Source organism: Micropterus dolomieu, linkage group LG18 (assembly GCF_021292245.1).
Source record: "Micropterus dolomieu isolate WLL.071019.BEF.003 ecotype Adirondacks linkage group LG18, ASM2129224v1, whole genome shotgun sequence".
Lineage (NCBI taxonomy): Eukaryota > Metazoa > Chordata > Actinopteri > Centrarchiformes > Centrarchidae > Micropterus > Micropterus dolomieu.
Genome location: NC_060167.1, coordinates 9,805,437 through 9,813,109, shown reverse-complemented (window position 1 = coordinate 9,813,109; position 7,673 = coordinate 9,805,437). Strand labels below are relative to the sequence as shown.

The following is a 7,673-nucleotide window of genomic DNA, read 5'->3' as shown; positions in this document are numbered from 1 at the left end:
TCAGACACGGAGAACCCTGGAGAATCCCTAGCAAAAAGCCAGGATCGGCAGCTAGCGTGGGACCCGTGCAACAGGCCAAAAGCAGGCTGTCGACAAGCAGTAAGACTTAACACACGATCTGTGATCAGATGTCCATTTTTAACTCCTAAATTATAGCATTAGTTTACTTTAATTAGCTCCTATGCCGTATGAGTCAAATGCTTCCCACAATCGAACCTCCAGGCTCATTGTTCAGCAAATGTTTATGTTCCCTGTATCCAACCATCTTTTTATCACCTTAGTTAGAGAATAAATTCACTGTAATATAATCAAGAGCTGTGTGTGTTGCCTATTTATAGTTCCTGCCAAGAGAATTGACCCTTTAGATATGAGACTGACTGACTGATTTAAGATAATTGAGCAATTATTAACTAACTGATCACTAGTAATAATTGTATAATTATTCAAAACTACCTAGAGGTCCGGAGACTCTAGGATTATAACAACTCCGGTGGTGCCCTTAACGAGGAATTAAATAAAATGATTTTATGAATCTTAAAAATTCATAATTGGGTATCAATTCTCATAAATGTATTAAAATGCATAACTAATAAATTTAGGTCTACAACACTTTCCTCAGGGATTTGCAATCCTTGAAGTATTGCTCCACTACAAACCAAAGTCTTTTTTCCTGAATCTGCACTTAATATGAACTCAGGAGTTCAGAGTACTGACAATACATTTCCACCCTTTATATGATAGAAATTATTAAATTTTATTATTAAATTAATTAATAAAGGCAAAAAAAGTAGATGGACAGAAGGATTGGAATGTTCTGTGGTCTTTATAAACATACCAAAGCTGCTTAACAGCAACAGCCGCATATAAAATACCTTTAAGATAAAACTCATTGTTGTACTAAATAACACTGAACTGAACTGAAATTAACTTATCTCTACAGTGTTTTCACAACAAAATGTTAGACTGAAATGCTCAGACTTGTGTTCTTCAGAACATGCAGTCAGGTGAACTTGGTGTTATACTTGTAGTGTGTAAAAACATCCTAAATTGAGTGACTACTCCAAATGCTATAAACATGACATATGGTCGTTGGAAAGACTGTTAGTTAAATCAAAGAGTCTGACGAGGCTTAGTGGCAGATTAATTAAGATATCCACACACCCAGGGACGAAAACATATGCCCTTACATTACAGACCTCAATTATCTGAGAAGCTAATTTCATCTTGTCTTGTCAATGGCAGCAGACAAGACATTTTAGGAATTAATGAAAGAATATTGAAACATTATCAGTACAGGCATATAGTAGTTGCAAACACATAATGTGTTTTGCAGTGATTTTGGACCCATGGTACTTCTTCAACAAATAGCTGGTCATGTAAAATTGTCAGCTGTAATCATGGAAATTAAATTTGTTGTTAGCATATTTTCAAAATAAAATGGAAATTTCCTGTGATGTACTGACTCTGTTTCTGTACATGTTAGTTTACCACTCCAGAACCCAGCATCTGCTTTACATTTTAATTAGCATCAAACTGCTTCCAGTGCTGGAACATTCTTGGGCCTGATAGGGAAGTTTGTTGGCCTCCTTTGGGGAAATTACAGCATGGAGCAGAGGCGGCTGAACATGTGCGGGAAAACTGCCCTGAAACACACTGCTTGCGGATTGTAAAATACATTGTCAGCATTTTATTTTTTAACTAAGATACAAGGGCTGTCATGATGTCAGTTACAGCTGTCATTGTTGTTTACTGCTTGCTGACAGCTGAATTTGGACATAATGTTTGTAAGCACCGAGGTTCAAGAGAAGAGATGGCTTTGAATTCTGAATTGCCACAATAACTGTTTAACAAGTGTTTAAATTACGGTGGAACTAAATGATGATAATTGATGTAAATTAAACACTGCTACATCAGTTCTCTGCCTGTTTACACGTACGGTATGCCACTGCAGCCTTTGGACCCAGCCGCCTCCACTGTACCACAAACACAGTTTCTCCAGTCGGCCCACTTGTTGGTCAAATCAACAATGATTCTTTTGTGGAGGGAAAAACTTCTGTTCAGCCTAAGAAAGCATTGTTTCTACAACCGTCACTGCAGTACTGATTAGCTCACAGGTCATTTGGCCATGGCTGTGCAGTCTACAGTATGGCTCATAGAACTTAAAGGAAAATGGAGGATTTTTCAGACGAAAGCAGCATCCTCTTTGAATGGACATTATAGAAACCATGTAAGATTTAGTTTTAAATAACACTAATACAAAACACGAACCCAAAATTTTTTCACTTAAAAGATCCACCTCAGAAAAGAAATGACAGGTATTCTGAATGAGTGTCATTGAGGGAAAGCATTTGGACACGGCATCAATCAGACTTCAGCTTAGAAAAACAAAGAGCTCCAGGAGTGGTGCTGTGTGAAAGCTATTCTTGAAGGATACATCACAGAATAGAGATGAAGCCAACTCCTACGCACCCTGTCCCTGACCTACATAGAGCTATAAAAACACTCCTGCTGTGTATTAAATGTGGTAATGAGTGGAGGTATGGTGTAGGCCTATGCGTACAGAGGAAAGTGAGGTATAAACTCTCATGGGCATGTACAACAGGTCACACATTTGCAGTGTACCTTCTGACCTTATTGAAGTTTTATTATGTCTTGTTTTAAATATAGCAGTTTTGCATATTAAGTGTTTTTTTGTGTAATTGTATTTCCTTCACTGTCTTCCCATTCAAATTGTGCCATCTTTAATTATGGAGTTGGATCTTGTGTGTACTTGGTGCCTGATTTATGTTTCCTGATTCCATCTCAGCTCCCTGTTGTACTGTACTTCATTTCACAAAGCAGATAGTATGTAATCTGCCTTAAAAATAAAATTAAATGACAGGGTTTTTTTTTTAAGCAGAAGATAAAAGAGTTTCCTAACCACTAACTATATTCAAAGCTTTCATTCAGGATTTTGTAGATCTGCTGGGCTGCATATTTAGTTCATAGAGTGCAATGTTTAACCAACTGCAGACAGACCTCACAGCCATTGGTCAGTTGCAGTAGGATATATCAACAGACACGGGCAGTGAACAGCAGCTGGTGAAGACTGAATAAACAGCATTGGAAAATCTAACAGAAAGTCACTGAGCGCGACGCTACTTTAGGCTTTCCTTTAGAGAAAATGGCACACAAACACTCAGCAGACAATGAGAGACCAGTGGACCATTGACAACAACAAACAGTGCCAGGCAGAGATGATTCTGCCTTTGGTGCTCCTTCCTTCTTCAGCTTCCCTGAGGATCTCTCATCAAGAGATGCGAGTATGACTCGGCCAATTTAAGAACTGCAAACAGCTCCTTGAGAACAGACGGAATATGTCTTTCTTTGGCTGTCAAACGGCATAACAATCTGAGTGGGAGGCTGCTCACAGACATTTGTAAATTTGCTTAAACATAACGTTGCCCTACCAAAGATTTTAGAACACAGACGAAGCCAAGCCTATTGCATTATATATCATGAACGTTATGAATATTTAAAATTTCACTTTAAAGAATTTCTGAAGACTGTGTGCCAAAGGCTCTGTGGAATATCATATCACACTGTAAACACAACACGTTAAGAGGATTATCTATGCATACTCAAGATAGTTCATTCCTACTTTCCCTCAGGTTTGCCATCATATTGCCACTGTTAAGACATTCAGCAATATATTATTCATTCAGGAGCCAGTCTGGCCTTCATATGCCCTCTGCTATAGAGAGCAGCTCCAGTTGTGTCAGTCCACAACAGCAGTGATGTGCTGGTGGTGTCACATTAGTCAAGGACACAGTGGGAGCAACCACCACCTCCCATCTGCCGTTTGTGCTCAAAGCACAATAGCGTACTGAACTCCTGTGTGTGCTATACTGTACAAATACTGAACAGAGATAAGAATGTCCTGAATGTGTTGCCCAGACAATGCTTTTTGATCAAGAATCCAACACAATAAATATATGTGCAGGTTAGACAGTCATTTCTTTTTCATTTCATGTCATTTCTTTGAATAATTCTGGCACACAATTTTTCAGCCTGTGACAAGTTAAAGATGACTAATATATTCTGTAACAGAAAGTGCCAACTGCTCAACAATTACTGTTCTGTGTCAGTGTCTCTGGATATCAAAACCAAATCTCCTTCTCCCATCTCCCTTTTTAAGTTTTCTTCAGCATCACAGTGATCCAGTGATAGTTGTCCATGGGTACAATGCAAACAAGAATTGGAAAACCGCTGTCCTAATGCAACAAATACTTAAACACTCCCTGCCTACACAAGACTTAATACAACTGTTTTCACAGTCTTAGGTACTTGTAAAATCAGTGGAATTACCATTTAATATATTTCTGTAAACAGATGATGCTTTTTGATCATGTTAATTGTCTCTTTAAGTAATGGGTAAGCTGATCTTTTTTGGGGGGGAGGCTTTATTTTGGAAAGGATAGCGCCCCTGTAAAGGTAAAGGTACTTTATTTGTCATATACACATCCAAGCAGCAAAATTCTTCCTCTGCATTTCACCCATCCCTGAGCAGTGGGCAGCTACTGTGGCAAATGACACTGACTAGAGAACCAACCTAGCATGTTTTTGATGGTGGGGGAAACCTGAGCACCCGGAGGAAACCCACGCAGACATGGGGAGAACATGCAAACTCCACACTGAAAGGATGGGACGACCGGGGTTTGTACCCGGGACCTTCTTGCAATGACTTCACAGTGCTACCCATTAGGCTGTAAGCTGATCGATTTAATTAAAATCTGTCTAACTTTTTAATAGACAGCCTCACAAGTCAAGTGTTTGCTCATAGCTCAAAAACTATAAGATTTCACCACCAATAAGATCAAATATTTTGCAGAAAGTCTTGACATTAATTTGTGTGATGATCCTGTATGATGAAGATGAAAGTGTCCAAATTGAGTTCAATCTTTTTCCCATTCCAAGTCAAAGCTCTATGATAAAGTTCTGTGAGTGCTGAGAAGACATTAGCTTGATCTTGCTCTTAGACAAACAGTATCACTACAAGAACTACAACTGGGACCACAGAGTACAGAAGAACAATAGCTATTTGCACTACATTTGCGTAGATCTAAAATGTCTGATGTTAACAGTCTCACACAATTTGCCCTTGGGCAAGATACTGAACCCTGAATTGACCCTGGTGGCTGTTCCAACAGCGTATGAATGCATGTGAATGGACTCAATTGGATTCCTACATTCACTTGTTGCCATGAGCCATAGTTTTTGTTTGATGTTATTGTGCACCTTAGTTAGCAAGGCGTTCTGGGAGTGTCACACAATACTTTTTAATATTGGCCAAATGAAATTTTCACACTATTCAATGTAAAACTCAAAGCTCAATATGTTAAGTCAGGATTATGTGATTTTTATTTGATCTTGGAGTCCATATCGGAAGAGCTTACAGGAAATAATATTGTAGATAAGCCTCAACTTACAAACATCCCAGAATTCCTCCTTCTAGTTAATTATCTGACATTCCCAGAGGGATGTGGTCATTGTGTAATACAGTACACCAGAAAACATTTGTCAGGCGTGTCACCACTATCAAATGGCCGATTGTGTACTTGAACACCATGGCCTTGCATGTGTGTACATACGATTGCGTGAGTGCAGTAAGTTTCCGTGAGTGAATGAATGTGTGGCAAAAGGGAGAAGGTTCCCATTGATAGTGAAGTCTTTGTGGTGGCTTCAGGCCATGCATGCACGGATTGCTAATGTCTGTTGGAAGTGCTAGACTGTGAATAAGCACAAAAAAATCTGATACAGTGAGTCCATGGAGTGTCTTCAAAAAAAGGCACTTGGACATCCGGCAAATGAGGCAGAAACAGTGCCCTAGCTTAAAATGCAAATTACTTGGTCAAAGGTCCCTTAGCTCCCCCCTCACTCCACTCCTCCCTGTCTCCCCCCTTTATTCTGCTCAGAGTATAGAGGCAGCGTGAAATCCATCCTGGGAGGAGCTTTTGTACTCCGGGAAGCAACCGTCAAACTGGAATGGTTAAGGCCAGGCCCAGGCCAGGGAATCTCTTTTTATAGCCTGAGGCTGTAGAAGAGCTGTGCAGTGCTGCTGAAAAACAGCCGGCCAGAGGTGTGGGTCTGGGATGAGCCGCCAATCTCTCACTCATCCTTCCTGGAGTCTGTCTCAGGAACTGCTGCTATCATAACAAGGCCTCACGCTCTGTAGCCCCGCCGGCTCTCTCAGGCAGACTCGGGTTTAATCGTCCATGATGGTGTGTACTCTGCCAAAGGGCCACACGGGTATCTGCCATTCCCATCCTCTCCTCCTCCACCTTCCCTTGTCCTTTCAGCTGCCCCTTATAGCTGTTGGACTGAGACAGAGAGGCACAAACCAGCACACCCACCCCCAACTCCACTCCATCAATGGCCCCTTTGGACAAAGCTGCAGTCTTTGCAACATGCTAACCATGCTGAGCGTGAGGAGGGAGAGAGAAGAGAGACAGAATGAGGGAAGGAAAGCGGGAAAGTGTTTGGAGGACAACAAATGTATGCCTCTCACCTCCTTGTCCTCAGTAGTATGTCCTTCAAGAAGCTTCAGGCACTCCCTGGTGACCCTTTAATCCTGGTAATCAACCATAAACTCTCAGTTATTACCATGCTGCCGGGTCCAGCTCACTCATCTTTATGGTCTCCTGCGAGGGCTGCAAGTGGCTGAAAACAGATTGGAATTCTCCTCTGCTGTTTACTTTCCCACAACTTCTCCCCTGCACCGTGTGCACTAGCAGCTCTAGATGAGGTAACCCTCTTGCTCCCTCCCCTTTCTCTTCAGCCTCTGTCGTCTCTCTGGTTCTGTTCCTCCCTCTATCTCCTCTCTCTGTCCCTCTCTTTTTTAGCTGGGTCCTTTCACCCCCTCAGCCCCTCCAGTCTCATACTGGTTTTCTCCCTCCTCCCACTTTCCAGAACCCTGCTGCTGCCCAGACAGCAGCACAAAGCAGGGTGAGGGCTCTCAGACACAACTGGCCAATGGCAGAGTGACAAAGTCAAGCATGTGGCCAATGAAAAGCCTAGGGGGTGGTTTTTGTACCAATCAGGTGAGTTACTCAGAACAAGAGGGCTGGACAAAAGGAATTAGGGACAATTCTGCCTCAGAGCATTTCCGTATGGGAATGAAGTTGTCTTTTATGCTGTACTTCAGTCAGCTGTATGAATTTCTCATTTATAGCTGAAAGAGAAAGTGACAACTGATTTCTGATGAACAACACACGGGGACAAAATAGAGATTTGAAAGGAGTAGCCAAATGAATTGTAGCATTATATGTGATCCATTTGATAATATTTTCAAAGGCAAAATAATACATTGCACATGCAAAATTACAATTATTTAAATATACACTGACACTGAAATAACACTGATTGTATAAATGAAAATGTTTGCTGTTGCCATGTAAGAAAAGCATTAGCAGTATTTTTTTTAAACCTTTAAAATCTGGAGATATGATATCATGAGACTTGACAGTGTTTATTCCTTCATTCACATATATTATGCTACAAGTATTAAACTATACAGTATATCATATCATATGCTGCATATTCTATTCTATTCTGTTCTATTCTATTATTCATGAGAATATTGAAAACTATGAGAACACTGACACAATGCTAGTGTGGACACAATGAGTATAATG

At 40.7% G+C, this 7,673-nt stretch overlaps 1 long non-coding RNA gene across 1 annotated transcript; it reads right to left on the bottom strand.

Moving 5' to 3' along the window:
* Positions 1-4,468: 4,468 nt before the first annotated feature.
* LOC123956386 lies at positions 4,469-6,900 on the bottom strand. The gene is made up of 2 exons (XR_006821521.1): positions 6,548-6,900; positions 4,469-6,458 (listed from the first exon to the last, which is right to left on the bottom strand). It is a non-coding gene; the product is annotated as an uncharacterized LOC123956386 (long non-coding RNA).
* Between the last annotated feature and the right edge of the window lie 773 nt (positions 6,901-7,673).